This window comes from Gorilla gorilla, chromosome 19, assembly GCF_029281585.2.
Source record: "Gorilla gorilla gorilla isolate KB3781 chromosome 19, NHGRI_mGorGor1-v2.1_pri, whole genome shotgun sequence".
In the NCBI taxonomy this organism is placed as follows: domain Eukaryota; kingdom Metazoa; phylum Chordata; class Mammalia; order Primates; family Hominidae; genus Gorilla; species Gorilla gorilla.
This window is the reverse complement of record NC_073243.2, coordinates 105807994-105825200: the sequence shown is the minus strand read 5'-3', so window position 1 is coordinate 105825200 and position 17207 is coordinate 105807994. Positions and strand designations below refer to the sequence as shown.

Here is a 17207-nt window from a genome sequence, read left to right as displayed (position 1 = left end):
TTACAGACAATACATTTTGTGTATGAATATACTTATATTCATTCTGGACAGATTAATGTTAAATTATAAGCGAGGTGAGTCTATAGAAATTATTATTTTAGTTACTAATTTCTACATCATTTAAATTATTTATGATGAGCATGTAGTTATTCTGTAATTTAAAAACAACAAAAACAAGATATTTACCAATAAGTAATAGAAGAAATGATTCATTCCAGAAAGGCTTGAGGAAAAGATCTTGACGCTAAAGTACTGTAGCTAAAACATATTGAAATAGGGCTGGAAGAGAGTGGCGTCATTAGCGAGGCTTTCAGTCCACAGAACAATGAAGAACCCAGCCCCAGCTTACATCTTCCAGTCCGGCAGAGCTCCTGACAGCTTAACAAATACTTCAGAATGCTTATTATACTTTAATACGGATACTGTATTCATATTTTATGTTCTTCTATTGTTTCTGTTTATAAGTATAGCCTGGATAAACAAGTCACAGAGTAGACACATAAAAGCACACAGCTAAATTCACATTTTCTCTTAATGTTAGAAACCACAGATGCATTAAAAAGGATCATTAGGGACAGAGGTGCACTTTGACGTTTTGATCTAACCTGTTTTCACATTCAAAGGATGCTTCGAGTGTAATTCAGAAGTACATAATTGTGCTGAGAGCAAAAAGCACTTAGTGTCAACTGAACACTCGCTCAAAGGCTCAGTTGGCAATACACGAGGATGTGTTGGAGGATGCATTGACTTGAGGCCTTCTGAGCTCCGTGGAGAGCTGGTGGGAGACAGCTACTGGGCACCGGCGCTGGTGAGGTCCAGACGGGTGCCTCCTGCGTTCTGCGCCAGGCATGGCGAGGGGCATCTCCTTGCCACCTCCTCTTTGTTTGCCTCCACCTCTTGCCCCTCCCCGCCGCCCCATTTCCATTCCTTCACAGGAAAGGAAAAGCTAGAGGCACAGAGATGTGTTTAGTCCTGTGGTGGATGAACTCATCTCAGAACGCCAGCTGCACGATCTTCACGCAAGGGTTTACAATTCTATTCACTTCCACGGTGCCTTTGGTATTTGAGCTTGGATGAAACCAAAAGGTCACCAAAAGCTTCAGGAGGAACTGCTGAATTTCACTGATGGCTGAGTCAAAAATCTCCAAATTTAGCCCGGCTGATCTCCCTCTCCAAATGCTGATTCACGAGGCTTCGATGCTTGATGCTTCCAACACGGCTGGCTGGCAGGGGAAGTTTGAACACAGTCTGAAACCTTGCAAGCTTCTGCCTCATTTCAAGGCCTGAGTATATCCGAGTTTCCCCTGAATAATTAAGTGGAGTGCTCAGACTGGCATGGGGCCGTGGCTCTATTTATTCTGATGGAATCTCCAAGACCAGGTCACATTCAGGATAGCGCACTGTCAGTGTGTGCCTGCCAGGCCGCCTAGCCCTGAGGCTCTGCAGTTTTCTTTTAGCTTTACAGTCTCTCATAGATTGAGGCAGTTTTGTGAATCGCTGCTTAAAAAAGAAATCCCATTTAAGGTTGATTCAAAAAATGGATCTTCTATTTGGTGCCTTAACACTTGAAGTCAATACAGGTTGAGCATCCCTAATCCAAAAATTTGAAATCCAAAATGTTCTCAAATCAGAACCTTTTTGAGTGGTGACGTGATGTCCAGAGCTCATGACACAGTTGTCTTTGGAAGCCCTGCCATGGCTGTCAGCCCCACCACAGTCATCAGGGGCTCTCTCAGTGAAATACGGATGCTGGAGCCACACCCAGGGGCCGTCACCTTGGGAGTTTGCAGGCAGCAGAAGCCAGCAGCCAGGGGAGAGTCACTGCACTGGGGCACGGGGTCTGTGGTGACGTCACCACTCCTAGCCATCAGTACTTTGTGGGTTCGGGCCCTGTACGGTCCACTTCTGGGTTCCAGGAGGTGGGCAGGTCCACCAAGAGAGCAGGGGATGGATGTTGGCACCACAGTTTGCAACCTCGTCGGAAACAAAAAGCTCCAAAGAATCAATTAGAGAAAAACTCAGCATAAAATGAATGCTAAAAGTTGGAATTAAGAGAATTAGCAAGTGAGACAAGACAAAAAACAGGAGGTTGATTACGCAACATGAACCAGCTCTGTGAAGATCTTGGCCTCACTCAGTAACAGAAAGAAAAACTACAGCACAGGGAAGCCACTCAGTTTTCCCAGAATCCAACAATGACTGGGCTTCTGCGCCAACCCCAGAACACAAAGCTCCTGACTCAGGTGCCCTGTGACCCACTCAACGTGAAAGGGAACCCTCCGGCTGTTGTCTGGATAACTGCTTTTTCAAAAACGCCCACTGGATAAATCCAGATAATTAAGCCCCCCAAAAAGTGTTATTTTCTTCGTGAATTATCGACATAATTGCCTTAGTTTTCACTTGGTTTTGCATATGCACTATAGCCTCACCTCTCCTTTGCATGGTCAGTATGAAGCAAGTTGATAATCTGCATTCCACACATATTGAGCTATTATCATATGTATGAGGCAGCATGATTGGAGTGATGAGGAATTGTAAACAAAAGTCCTAAGTAATAAGCACAGGCAAGTGGCCTGCCTTCAGAAGCTCACAGTCTGCTCCACACATATTCTTAGGAGAAGGAAACTCATAAGATAAAGCAAGGCGGGATGACTAGAGAAAGGCAGGATGGATGAAGGAGGGAGACAGGAGGAGGGACATGATGCAGAGACGGCTTTGTTGGGAGGGCCCTGGAGGGTTTCGGCTGAAGGGAGAGGAGTAGAGCATGGGCAGCTATCCGAGAGTGACATGCTGCCCAGTTTCAAACCTGGGCTACAGCACTTGCAAGCTGGGTGACTCAGTCACTTCACCTCTCTAGGTCTCAGTTTCCCATCTGTAAAATATTTTCTTTGTTAGGTTATTTTGAGGACTCAATGAGCTGCTATCTGCAAATCATTTCCAAGGTGCCACCAGTGTGGAAAGTGCCCATGTGATTGTGAATGACCATCCTCAGGTCTTGGAGGGGTGGAAATGGCAGTCATTCTGAGCTTTGAGTAGGGTGTGCCCATTCACCACTGCCTCCACTACCTGTCACTTATCTGCAGAATAGAGGGAAGCCAGGGGGATAAGCAGCCACACGTTCCCAGGAGTGGCATCAGTCAGCCCTGACCTAGCACTGGGGCCTGGGAATATCATAAAATCACAAATAAGAAAGATGTGACAAGGGAAAAATTAACAGGCCATCATGACTGACCTGGTACCCAAGGAGTGAGGTGGCAGACACAGATGACCTTCCACCAGGAACGGGGGAAGAGCAGCAGAGAACAGAGGAGGAGGGAGGCACCTCCACTCTGCTGAGCCAAGGTCTTGTGTGGACCTCCGGGAGGAAACCCACTAGCCTGTTGGAGAAGGGAGAGCAGATGTGGTTTCAGGAGGTGGCAAGATAGAGCTATATGGAAGATGGATGCTCCAAGGAAAAGATTTTAGGAAGGGTGATGGGCTAAGGTGTGGAGAACCAGGGAAAAGAGGTTTTGTCAAGCTGCAGAGGACACTGGTTCCTGGGGACAACAGATGTGGCAACTGGAAGAAGCCCAGCACTCTCCATAGAGCCCACATCTCCAGCATATTCATCACTCCATGTGAAATATGGAAACACGACAGAACTCCAGATGATGGCCTGTACTGGGGAGGAGTCCCAAATCCCACGCTCCAAAAGTGGCGCAAGACACAGGTCATGACGGTGAATCTGTGGGTACACAGGAGGGGATCAGCCAGGGCTGGCTGGCCTTGCAGGCATCTTGGAATATCTCTCATGCTTTCTTTTTTGACCAGTTACTCAATCTGCAAATCCACAAGCAGGACCATGGCTCTTTGTAGCCCTATGGGTGCTTGGCATGTATGTTAAATGGACCAGTTATAGCCAAGATAACACTTCTGAAGGATGGGGCTGCCCCAGCTATGTGAAGCCCCTAGAGATGAATAATAAAGAGGGCTGGCTGCACACAGAGAAGAAAAACACCACCCAGGAACCTCAGTTACTTTGCCCTTCTGCCTTCTGAACAGAAGCCGCCAGTTCTGCCAGGCAACATGCTGCTTCCCCTGAGTCTTTTTTTTTTCACTTCAGAAACTATGGGAGATACATGTAAACACTCTAAATGTATAGGCTCATTTTCCAGTAAGTACAAAAGTGGATGGGTGGGTGGATGGATGGATGGATGGATCGATTGATGGAAGAAAGGAAGGGTGAGAAGAGGGAAGGAAGGAGGAAAGGAAGGAGGGAGGGAGGGAGGGAGGGAGGAGGAAAGGGAAAGATACGCTGTATAGTAAACTTTCCAATCTAATTGAACCCAAAACTTACAATAACTTCAGTTTCCCAACTGTGAAATTAAACTGCTTCTTTCTATAGGCTTTATCTTTGCCTTATAAAATTTGGTTTAGATAAATCAGACAAACCTTCTGATCTTCTACCACCAAATCCCTACAGGAAGCCCCTGGAAACTTCCTTTACACTACCACGTTGTCTACTGCATTTTTCCCAGTTGAACTCAAGAAGAGCAGGGCTTGATTGTGGCTGGTGTCCAGATTCACGCCTCATCGTTTCTCCCACCAATGTCCCCACCAGTCAGTGACACCATCATTGTCCTTGGGTCCCAGTCCAAACATCTCAAAGACATGTTTTACCTCTGTGCCCTTCACTCCACCCACTCCATGTTCAATAGCGATGGAGCAGGCTTGGGCGCGTACATCTCTGAAATGACATAAACGATGTAAAAGAGCTTTTTGAAAAAGCAATTGTAAGAACGAACATCTCCTCTTCCCCTCCATTTCCATTGGATTTTATACAACCGAATGAGCTAAAGTTTTCTGCAAAATCCCTCCTCCAGGTTCCCTCTCCTCATTCCTCAGGGCCCCCCAAGGGAAGGGCAATTATTTCTTTAGTACCTGCTTGCAAAATGATTTTCCAAGGATGGATTTCAAGTTCAACTTCTCAAGCTTGCAAATGTGGCATCTCAAGGAGACCCACCAACCCGCCTGCCCCCATCTGCCCACCTGCCGGGGCTTGCTCAGTGCCAGTCCTCTCTGCAGCGGCAGCTCCAGCCTCCGCATCCTCCAGTGTCCAGCACAAGCACAGTTTCCCCACCTGGACCCCATTGCTGGCCTTCCCATGCTGATTTGGAGTGACATCAAGACACTCACACAGTGGCCAAGGAGAAGTTGAAGAGAGGTTTCTGAATGCATCTTTCCTCCCAAACATGCTGAGCAGTTCTGCGGGGCAGAACCAGGTCACTGCACATCCCCGTGTGTCTTTATTACGATTGCTTGTAAAATGAATAAACGGTCTCCCATCCGACTACTAACCAGGCCCGACCTGTAGTCCCAGCTACTTGGGAGGCTGAGGCAGGAGAATTGCTTGAACCTGGGAGGCAGAGGACCGGCTCGAATGTGAAAACACGGGCAGGTATTTGCAAGCAAGACAGGGAACAAGCGGCTTCCTGATAATAGAAACAGAGGCCGGGGGGGATGCTGAGACCTGACCCCACAGTGGCCCCTGCAGAACGAAGGGTGGGCATGGCGACGTGAGGGCCTGGGGAGGCCCAGGGAATGCGGTGGGCCCATGGAGGGCACATAGCCACGCTGGGCAATTGTGATTGGGCTGCCATGCTGGCCTCCAAGCATCGCTGAGCACAGGGGCCATGATCAGAGGTGTGTTTGCGCAAGGCCATTGCAGCAGGGTGAGGAGGGTAGATTTGGACGCGAGTGGGAATGAGGTGAGGGAGGGATGAGGGCGGGTCAGGTGGTTGCTGCGATCAAGTCCTGGACAGCAGGAGCAGTCTCCAGGGGTGCCTCAGAGCGGACTCTAAAGGCCATTGTGTACATGTCCTCAGCTGCGGTATAGACTACCCCAAGCCAGGCAGCTTAAAACAACAGAAATGTATTCTCCCGCAATTCTGGACCACTCAGATCCAAAATCCAAGCATCAACAGGGCCATGCTAGGGCTGGAGGCTCTGAGGGAGAATCCAGAATCTGCTCCAGGTCTCTCTCCCAGCTCCCAGGGGTGCTGGGAGCCCTGAAGCCCTTTGGCTGTGGACGCATCCCTCGGATCTCTGCCTCTGCCATCCGTGGCCTTCTCGCTGTGTGTGTTCACATCGTCTCCCTCCATCTGTGCTGTCTCTGGGTCTCTTCTCCTCTTGTAAGGGTAGCATTCAGGGGCTTAGGGCCCACCTTAAACCAGTATAACCTCATCTTAACTTGACGACATCTGCAAAGATCCCATTTCTAAATAAGGCCACATTCACAGGTATCACGGGTTAGGGCTTCGACATGTCTTTGTTGGGGACCCAATACCACCCGTAAGAGGCCTGGTGCTTGGCGGGGGCTGCAGGAGGCAGGGCAGAGCAGGGCTTCAGCCAAGGGCCAGGTTGGTGCGGAAGCTGGTTCGATTCCCTGGAAGGGGCCGAGGGCAGAAGGTACTGTTCCGTGTGGCTTTGGGGCTTCCTGCTGCAACGGGCTCCAGGCAGAGAGGCCTCCGCTGCCTGCCAAGGTTTTAGTTGCTGCCGCTTCTCCCTTATGTTCCTCCAAATCTCCCGCTGCCCCCATCTGAACCTCAGAAGCATGCTATGGGGGCAGGGGTTCCCGGTCCTCAGCTTCAGGAGGCTCGATCCACTCCTAACTGGGGTAATCTGTTTGCTTCTTTCCCAGGGGACAGGTTCCCAAAAGGCGTACCCAGAGCAGAAAGCTGAACATCTAACCAGTCTCTGCCTCCTGATGCAGACCGATGTTGTGGGAAGACCCGAGAGTCAGGACCCAGGCGTGTGAGAGTCCAGCCCCAGTCCTGCCCTGCAAGGCCTGTTCCATCTCACCGGGCTCCAGTCTTCTCAACTAGAAAATGAGGGCTTCTGATGCAAAGTCTCTAAGGAGCTTTTCAGCTTTAAAGCATTCTGAATCCCATTTTCCCGCTGACTGACATTCTAATTTCACAGCGGGCTTATCCCCCCCTCAGAAGGGTCTTCAGCCGCAGCAGGGCCTTCCGTTTTAGCTTACATCGCTCTGACCTTTTTATCAAGCAGTTCATAAACGCCCTTGCGCTGGGAGCGGCCGTCGCCCTGTGGTCCCCGGAGAGGGTCCTCCGAGGACTCTGAAAGCCGCTTCCATGGTTGGCGCCGAGCACAGGCGGCTCCCTCTGGCTTCCGCAGGCACAGACGGGGTTTGCCCAGAGACACCCTGCTCAGCACTGCCAAGCTGGAAAACAGGTGGGTGGGGGCAGCCGCCGGGAGGGGCCAGCAAACCGGGCCCTCATCCAGGAGCAAATTCCACCTTCAGTGCCTCACTTTTACCTCCAGATGGGCGCGTCCTTGTGAGAAACCACAGTATCGTCCCTCACCCATGAAGGGAGGCGTGGACGTGATCCCAAAGCCCCTATGTTAGACGGTCCAGCCTCACCTGAGCAGTCACATGGACCTGCCCGGTCCTTTGACCTCAACACCACACACTTCCCGCACCTGCGGCAGGAAGGCGAGGCAGGAAGCATCCACACAAACCTGAGTATATCACAGTGGTGCCACCAACGCACCAGCTGCAAAGTTGATTTTCTAAACCAGAGGCAGCAAAATGGACCCGCTGGGGAATTCTTGTATCTTGCCTAGCATTTATATTAATATTTGGGGGTATCATTTAATTGACTAGTCATTACTGCATACAAGGTTATAAGAGTCGAGAAGTATAAAATCTATATGTTAAAATTTTAAGAAAAAAATGTCAAGCAGAACTAGCCAGACTGACATCATTAATCTGGTACCTGCACACACTTGTCTTATGAAGTGCGAGGAAAATGGATATTTTTCTTACATATTATGCAATTATGTATGGCATATTGCCTGTCTCTGTAGCTTGAAAATCATTACACTGGTCAAGCTGTCCTACTAGTAAAAGCAGACGACCACTTCATAGGTTAAAAAGACATCTGCAAGCTAGTTAATACTAAGCTTCATTCCATTAACCTTCATTTTTGTCTCAAAATAATCCTAACCATTTAATATATAACCCCTCACTCCAAAAAGCATTGATTGTACTGTCAAAACATGATTCTTCAGGCATGGGATTTGCTTGTTTACAAATTATTCTCCTTTCATGGCTAGAACCCTAAAATAATATCAGCAACTGGTGGGAGGGAGGGAGGGAAGGAGAGGAGTCAGACTCGGAGGACATGTCTGACAAAGAGGCAAAGGAAGCTCTTTGCTGCTGCTGCTGTCCTTGCTGCTGTTCTGCCTGGGCTTCGTTTTACAGGATCAATGTTGGGGTGTCACTGGGTCAACAGCAGGGAGGTCTCTCATCAGGGACACCCAGGCCCAGCGAACACACTGATGCACCGTGCTCATATACCGGCCGGTGATCACTTCGGCTCCTTTGGGGGAAGAATTTCCGGCCTGAGCCATCACATTTCAGGGAGTTCCTGAGGACAAAGGGTATCATGGAGTCTCTGGGCACAGCCCCTCGCTTCTCTGCAGGACCTGAATGGTCACCCCACAGCAACAGAGCCGGCACACCCTCAGCACGGCTGCAGCATAGCTCTTGTCCACTCCTTCTATGGCGAGCAGGATGGCATCACCCACGGGGCCTGCCGTACCCACCAGCGGCACCTAGAGAGGGACAAGAGGAGACAGGGCACTGCCTCCTCTGGGACAGGTGTCAAATGGAGTCAAGATCTCCTGATTGTCAGGGACCAAGGGGTCAAAAGGACCCATGCCCCCAGCATCTTCACCAGCCTATGAGCAAGCCGTGGTCCCATGCTTTCCTCCAAAGCCATGGAAATGGTACTGTGGGCAGGGAGGGGTCTCTTTAGCCACAGACACCTGGCTCCCCCTTCATCTTGAGGGCAATATTTCTCTTGCGGGTTGGAAGTGCTCATTACTCACATTGGGAATGACACTTCTGGGGTGCCCAGTGTCGGGGACTTTGGGAGGGATTGCATTCCTCTCAGTAAAGTGGCAGGGAACACAGAAGCTTATGGCAAGCGTTGGACCAAATACCAATGAAAATACCAGACAGAGTAGCTTACAAACACATTTCCAAAGAGTTTCCCTTGTACTCATGGATGGAGTTCACCTACCTTTCTCTCAACACTGGACTCAGGCAATGCTGGAGAGTAATCCAATTTCATGCAATTCAATGAATACAGTGAGGCCAAGGGGGAAAAGCCCCCTCCTTCCCCTGAGAAGGCTCGCAGACCTCCAGGCAAGCAAAGTGCTATGATGGGCTGCGCCGTGCGGCACAGTGGAGGGCAGAGGAAACTCATGGCATCAGCAGGGCTGGCAGGGCAGGCACTCACAGTGAGGCAGGAAGGTGAGCTCGTCGTCAGGCACAGGAGACACAGGCAGGAGGTGAAGGAGGATCAATGGGGAGACAAGCCACGAGCCGCACTCCCTGGAGAGCCAAAGGGCTAGCGGGCAGAGGAAGAGGGTGGCAGGAGGGTGTGGCTGAAGTCAAGCAGGAGAGCAGCTTTGGGGAATGGAGACCAGGATGGGCTTCCTGGAAGAGAAGTAAGGGAAGTGAGGGAGCCAGTCTGCTGCCCACCAGACCAGAGTTCGCCGGGCGGGAGGGAGCTGGGAATAAAGACACAGGACCCAGCAGTCCCTCTTCCTCCTCCTGCCCTCCCACTGCCACCCACACAAAATCAGCCCTGGGACACTCAGGAAAAGGAGAGTCCTCAAAACGAAGACAACAAGAGACAGAGAAAAGGCAGCGGGAGGTCCCACATGTGTATCTAAATATCAGGGGCAATAGACACATATCCCCCATTCTGACCTCACATTTACAAATTTAATTCCATATAGATTGTAAGTCTCACCAAGAAAGGTGAAATAATAAAACTTCAAGAAAATATTGGAAAAGAAAAAAAAGCACTAAAACCACAAAAGGAAAAAAAAAGGTACATTGAGCCACATTAAAATAAGAACTATTATTCATCAAAAGACACCACTGAGAGGGAAATTCAGACCACAGAAAAGACATTCATAAGACACGCATTTGGCAAAGGACTTGGGCAAATCAACAAGAAAAATCCAATAAATCCAGACAATTCAAAGAAATGGGCAAATGACTTGGACAGGTACTATGCAGAAGAGGATAGCCGCGTGGCTAGTAAACAGATGAAAAAATGGTTGATATCTCCCACAGGGTAATGCAACACCCTGCACACGTGAGAACTACTGATGTGACAAAGGCAGTACCCAGCATGGAAGGGAGTGCAACATAAGCTCTCATCTCTATTGAGAAAGCGTTCACTCATCCATTCCAGAACAGGGTTTGCAGGATCTACTGATGCTGAGAACGCATGTCCCTATGGCCCAGAAACCCTGCTCCTAGGCATTCACACGACAGCAACGAGTATGTGTGTGCCTCCAAAGACAAATCCACACATCATCACAACAGCGAGATTCATAGTTGCCAAAATCTAGAAACAACCCAATGCCCGCCTACAGTAGAATGGATCCCTAATTGTGGTGTGTTCACACAGTCAAAGCTATACTGCAACAATGAAGATGAACAAGCTTCAACTAGACACAACAAAAGGGATTTATCTCACATATAATGGTGAGCAAAAAAAGCAGGCACAAAAGCGCACACAGTGTGGCTCGGTGTACGTGTGGTTCAAAATTGTGCTGTTCAGACGTGGGAGGTGGGTCCTGTTGGAATGCGGGTTAAGGACAAGTAGGAGGCACGAGGGGCTTGCAGGATGTGGGAGAGGTGCTATTCCTTCCTCTGTATCCTGTTTGCCTGGATGTGTTTCATTTGTGATGATTCACTGAGCTGTGTACTTAGAATCTGTTCATTTCCCTTCTATCTGTTTGTAGTGGGCCGAATGGGGACCCCCTAAAACATAGGTCCACAACCTAGTTCCCAGAATCTTTTACGATGAGAATCAACCCTACCTGATAAGGCAGAAGATGTGATTATGGTGAGGATCTTCAAAGGAGGAATTTATCCCGGATTACCCACGTGGGCTGGAAACCTAAAATGAGAGCCTCCTTGTAAGAGAGAGAAAAGGCCACACAGCGACACAGAGAAGACCATGTAAAGATGGAGGCAGAGCTTCAAGGGATGTGGCCACAAGCCAAGGAGCTCCCGGAGCACCCAGAGCTGGAAGAGGCAGGAACGATCCTTCCTTGGGGCCTTCGGAGTGAGCACAGCCCCGCTGAATTCAGACTTCTGGTTTCCAGAACTATCAGGATACATTTCTAAGGCTGGGCACGGGTGGCTCATGCCTGTAATCCTAGCACTTTGGGAGGCCAAGGCGGGCAGATCACTTCAGTTCAGGAGTTTGAGAGAATAAATTTCTGTTATTTTAAGCGACCATGTCTGTGGTCATTTGTAAAAGCAGCTGCAGGAAACGGATCCACTCTTCTACTTCAAGGAAATGAGGAAATTAAACAGTAAAATCGAATTCTGCCTGGGCCCCACTCTAGGCCAAGTAAGTCAGAACAGGCTGGGGAGGGCCTGAGCATCAGGCGGCTCCCATTCCCGGGTGGTGCCCAGGGTTCCCCGGGCTCAAGAGGCTTCACCAGGAAGGGAGACTCCCTGCTGCCTCAGGCCCCTGAAAAGGTCCTCAGGGACATGGGGCAGGGGGGTCGGGGGCACCAAAGTGGCCAGGACCACTCGGCCGGGTTTCCAGGCCGCACTAAGACCCTTCCGAGGTTTGCAATCATGAATCGTAAGTGAGCCTCAGCCAGCTGTGTAACTGTCTCCTGCGATGTTCAGACCCTCAGGGTAGATAAATGTGTTTAATCAGAGCTGGGATGTTTCCAAGTGAATTATAAAAGAGAGGGAAGAGGGCAAGGGAATTGAGGATGCTCAAAAGAAGGAATGACATCATTAGCCACAGAATCTTACCTGGGTAAGAAAGGAACTAAGGGTGAAGGGAAAGCTAGGGAGCAGAAATGAGGTAAGAAGAATGAATGGGGGCCAGAAAGCACCACAGTGGGGGCTCACCCAGGAGGCAGGGCAGGCAGAGGCAGTCAGAGAGGGAGGCAGAGGCTGGGGGAAGACAGGCTGAGGTTCAGCCTCAGAAGAAGGAAGCAGAGGCTGGAGGGGGACAGGCTGAGGGTCTGGACATGGGAGAAGGAGGCAGAGGCCGGAGGGAGACAGGCTGAGGTCCAGACATGGGAGAAGGAGGCAGAGACTGGGGAGACAGGCTGAGGTTCAGCCTCGGGAGAGGGAGGCAGAGGCTGGAGGGGGACAGGCTGAGGGTCCAGACATAGAAGAAGGAAGCAGAGGCTGGAGGGAGACAGGCTGGGGGTCCAGCCTCGGGAGAAGGAGGCAGAGGCTGGAGGGAGACAGGCTGAGGTTCAAACACTGAAGAAGGAGGCAGAGGCTGGGGAGAGACAGGCTGGGGTCCAGCCATGGGAGAAGGAGGCAGAGGCTGGGGAGAGACAGGTTGGGGGTCCAGCCACAGGAGAAGGAGGCCACAGCGTGCCAGGAAGGTGGTTAGAGCTGTGAGGCGGTCCCACAACAGAGACCAGGCATTCAGCAGATTATCCTCAAGGAGACCAATGACCTAAAAATGGTGCCAGGAAGGAAAATGAAAGGAACACCATGACCAGGGTCCGGAGCCTCAGGGAATGAGGGAGTGGTCCTGTAGGTCAGGGATAAGAGCTATGGGACATGGGCTTAGACGGGCTTTGTGTTTGGCAGAGGGTGAAGGAGAGCACGTGGACAAGGCCACAGGGAGGGGAGCAGGGAGGGCACGCCTCAGTGGCAAGAGAGGGAACAGCCTCCCTTTGAGAACTCAGAGGATGGCCGACTTGTGTGAAGGGGACACTCAGAGAAGAGGTGAGGATGCAGCAATGCTTTCTACACCCAGGTCTGCAAAGCTTACTGAAAAGTAATACATCACTGCTCTTTAGCTGTAGGAATTCTACTATCTTGGTATACTTATGAAATAGCCAAAGAAAGGCAGCTTTCCAATCCTTCACCCCTGAAAGTTCACAAACTCAGTCTACATGACATCACTGCATCCTTCAAAGCAGGTCCTCCCAGAGCTCACCCTTCTAAATGCAGAAACTGGCCAAGTGGAGCTAGGAGTCTGTGTCATTCCCTAGGACATTCCCAGGGTCCCTATTGTGTGACATCTACTAGGAAGGCACACGAGGCACCAAGTTCCTCCGCAGGAGACCCCTCTCCCCTGGCGGTTCTCTGCTGGCACTGAGCCACTGTGTGCAGCCATGACACCCAGGCAGGCCCTCACCCCAGGTACCTCTGGGGCCTCCTGGGTGCTGCAGCTTCTTGCTGGGCTGTTCATGGAACAGGTTGCCCTTGGTGCCTACATGCCCCACCCTCAGCACCAGCTCCTGTGAGCGCAGGGACCCCAATGCCCTGGACCTAAGGCTCTCCCTTCTTTCCTGTCTGCCCCATGGCCATCCTGGAAGGCATCACCAACAGAAAGCCATTCCAGAAAGCATCCTCTCTGCCCAGATAGATGCAGCTGCCCTGTGTGAGCTCCAGGCTACCATCTAATGACATCTTATCTTCTTCCTGAAACCAAGATACCCCTGGCTGGTGGAAAGTGAATGGCCTTGGAGTCGAAAGAGACTCTTTCAGGCAACCTGTTGTGTTCGTTTCCTGTTGCTGTTGTAACAAGTCATCACAATCTTAGCAGCTTAAAACAACACTAGTTTATCATCTTGGGATTCTGTAGGTTAGGAGTTCCAAAGCCGGTCTCACTGGGCTAACCTCAAGGTGTCAGCAGGGTTGGTTTCTCCTGGAGGCAAGGGGTTGGCCGAGGCGGGGTGGGGGTGCGACTTCTGCTCCATTGCCTTTCCAGCTTCTAGAGGCCACCCACATTCCTTGGTCCTCTTAAGCCAATAGCCTTGTGTTTCTCTGACCATGCCTCTGTGCCCAGGCTCCCCCTGACTCTCCTCTTCCACCTTCCTCTCCCACTTCTAAGGACCCCTGTGATTACATGGGGCTACCCAGATAATCCAGGGGCATCTCCCTCTTTTAAAGTCAGCTGATTAGCAACCTTAATTTCATCTGATTCTCCTGCACCACATAACCTAACGAATCCAAAGGTCCAGGGGATTAGGAGGTGGACCTCTTTGGAGGGCCATTATTCTGCCTACCACACCTCAAATGCAAGCCATCTTCTTTTCCAGGCTTCTATTATTTCACTTGGTTCCTGACATGGTAAGGGAAAAAGGGGTTTCCGCTGCTAAAGCGGTTGAGGGTCCCTCCTCCACAACTGCGTGGCTTTGTACACAAGCAGTTCCAGCAAGCAGGGAGAGCTCCAGAAACACAGTTGCCAAAGAGACTGAAGTTCTAAAATTCACGGTAGGAGACTAACATGCTCCTGCAGGACAGCAGTACAGGCACTTCTGCAAACACATCTTTTTTTCTGTTTTCCCATGCTTCGATCCAGAGTCTCTAGATTAAAGCTTTTTCACCACGGTACCCAAGGAAGCACAGATAAAGGCTCCCCAGATATACGTGTGCATGTGCTTCTGTGTGTGCACACGTGTGTTTGTGTAAGGGAGAGAAGTTTCAGCAGCCACTTGTGATGACAAAGTATAGGCATGCACCAAATAACGACATTGCGGTCAGTAGGCACCAAGTATATGACGCTGGCTCCATAAGGTTACTACGGAGCTGAAAACCTCCCACTGCCCAGTGATGTTGTCGCCATAGGAACACGGCACACCGCGTTAGTGATGCTGTAGTCATAGGAACACGGCACAACGCGTCGCTCACATTTGTGGGGAGGCTGGTGTCAACAAACCTGCTGCACTGCCAGTCGTAGAAAAGTGTAGCACATACCGATTATCTACAGTACATCACACCTGATAATAATAATAAATGCATATATTACTGGTTTAAGCATTTACTATACTTTTATCATTATTTTAGGGTATCCTCCTATCTATGGTGTACTCCTATTTTTTTTTTTTAAAAGGTAACTGTAAAACAGCCTCGGATAGGTCCTTCAGGAGGTATTCAGAGGCACTGTTGTCATGGGAGATGACAGCTCCATGCGTGTCACTGCCCCTGAAGACATCCCAGTGGGGCAAGATGTGGAGGTGGGAGACAGTAATATTGACGATCCTGACTCTGTGTAGGCCTAGGCTCATGTAGGTTAGCCTAGATGATAGGTTTGTAATGTAGGTTAGCTTGTGTTTGTGTCTTAGTTTTTAACAAAAAAGTTTAAAAAGTAAAAAAATAAAAAACTTAAAAGCTTATAGAATAAGGATGTAAAGAAAGCAAATATTTTTGTACAGCTATACAATGGGTTTGTTTTAAGCTAAGTGTTTTTCCAAAAGAGTCAAGTTACAAAGAATTTCAAAGCTTATAAAGTTAAAAATGTACACTTAGTTAAGTATATTATTGAAGAGGAAAACATTTTTAATAAATTTCATGTAGCCTAAGTGTCTGGTGTCTATAAAGTCTAGAGTAGTGTATAGTAATGTCCTAGGCCTTCACATTCACTCACCACTCACTCCCTGACTCACCCAGAGCAACTTCCAGTCCTGCAAGCTCCGTTCATAGTAAGTGCCCTGTACAGGTGAACCATTTTCTCTTCTTTTTTTTTTTTTATTTTAAGTTCTGGGATACATGTGCAGAACATGCAGGTTTGTTACATAGGTATACATGTGCACACATATGTTTCTTGCAGCACTATTTACAATAGCAAAGACTGGAACCAACCCAAATGCCCATCAGTGATAGACTGGATAAAGTAAATGTGGCACATATACACCATGGAATACTATGCGGCCATAAAAAAGAACAAGATCATGTCCTTTGCAGGGACATGGATGAAGCTGGAAGCCATCACGTTTTGTCTTTTGTACAGTATTTTTACTACACCTTTCTATGTTGCGATACACAAATACTCACCATTGTGTTGCAATTGCCTCCAGCATTCGGCACAGTCATCTGCTGCGTGAGTTTACAGCCTGGGAGCAACAGACTCTCCCATAGAGCCTAGGTGTGTGGCAGGCTGCACCATCTAGGTGTGTGTAAGTACATGCTACGATGTTTGCACAACAACAAAATCACCTAACGACGGGTTTTTCCTAATGTATTCCTGTCACTAAGTCGTGACTGTGTTTGTAAATCCCATTTCACCAGCCGGTGCATACATGCATTTCTTTTATCCCCCTACCAACGCCAAAACACACCTACATTTGGCATTTGTTTTCCTCTGCTAATGGCTGCACAAAGGAAAAGTCTTTTCTTTTCAGTTTGCTCACTGATGCTGCTGCTGTGTTCCCATAGGAAAGCAGGGGTCCCACCGGGCAGGTCAGAGGGGACCAGTCTCTGGTTTCCTGAGCTCCCTGCAGCCATGGCTCCAAGCTCCGCACCACACAGGTGATCCCACCCATCCTGGGCCCCAGTTTGGAGAAACTGTCACAACCATTGAGGAGAATTAGGAGAGACACAGTAAGCATGCCTATGAGTGTGGCATACATAAAAAGTCTAGAAGGACACTCAATAAACTCAATAAACAGCCTCAGTGGTCGATCTCTGCAGAGGGGGCCAGAGAGCTGGGAGCTCAGAAACATGATGAACCAAAGCAGACACTTCCCCGTGCCATTTCTGGGAGGGCTGATTGGTGACACTTTTTTGGGTCACAGTTTGGTAATAATTAGCAACATTTAAGTACACATAATTCCATCTTCAGAAATTAATCCCAAGGGACTCCACAGATGCCAGTCCAGGACAATGAACAATGGCATACCCCATGGCACTGCTGGCATCACAGAGTCTAAGCACATTGCGGCTCCTCCATGCCATGGGCACCACCGACGGGCCTGCCAGCCTGCCCCTGCTGACAAAGATTTGCAAAGGTATTTCAAACGAAAAAAGCAAAACCCTGAAGGGTGTGCATAATGCGATCGTTTTTCTGAGCACAAACCTGAATATTACGCGTAGAGGGCATCTGGTCTGCCTGGGAGGATGTCCGTGGTTAAAAACACTGAGGCTGGGTCTGGAACGCTCTGCACCATTCACATTTTTCACCATGAAAAACAAGTGTGTGAAACAGCAGTGTTAAGTACGCTATCTGCTTTTGCTTGCTGCACAAAAATAACATTTGTACAAACAAAAGACTATTTAAGCTTAACAAGAGCAGCAATAAAAAGCAGGTCCAAATCGATCCTGTGTATGCCCAGTTTCTGTACGGGAGGGCTCTGTGCTGAGTAAGCTCTCTGGTTTCACACTGTGCACAGTTAATAAATGG

At 49.3% G+C, this 17207-nt stretch overlaps 1 long non-coding RNA gene across 1 annotated transcript in view; it reads right to left on the bottom strand.

Annotated features, from left to right (window-relative positions):
- Positions 1–17207, bottom strand: part of LOC134757629 (uncharacterized) — a 273011-nt gene that overhangs the window by 245668 nt on the left and 10136 nt on the right. The window contains exon 3 of the long non-coding RNA XR_010131849.1: positions 187–16965. This is a non-coding gene — a long non-coding RNA (uncharacterized lncRNA). The remainder of the gene's footprint in view (positions 1–186; positions 16966–17207) is intronic.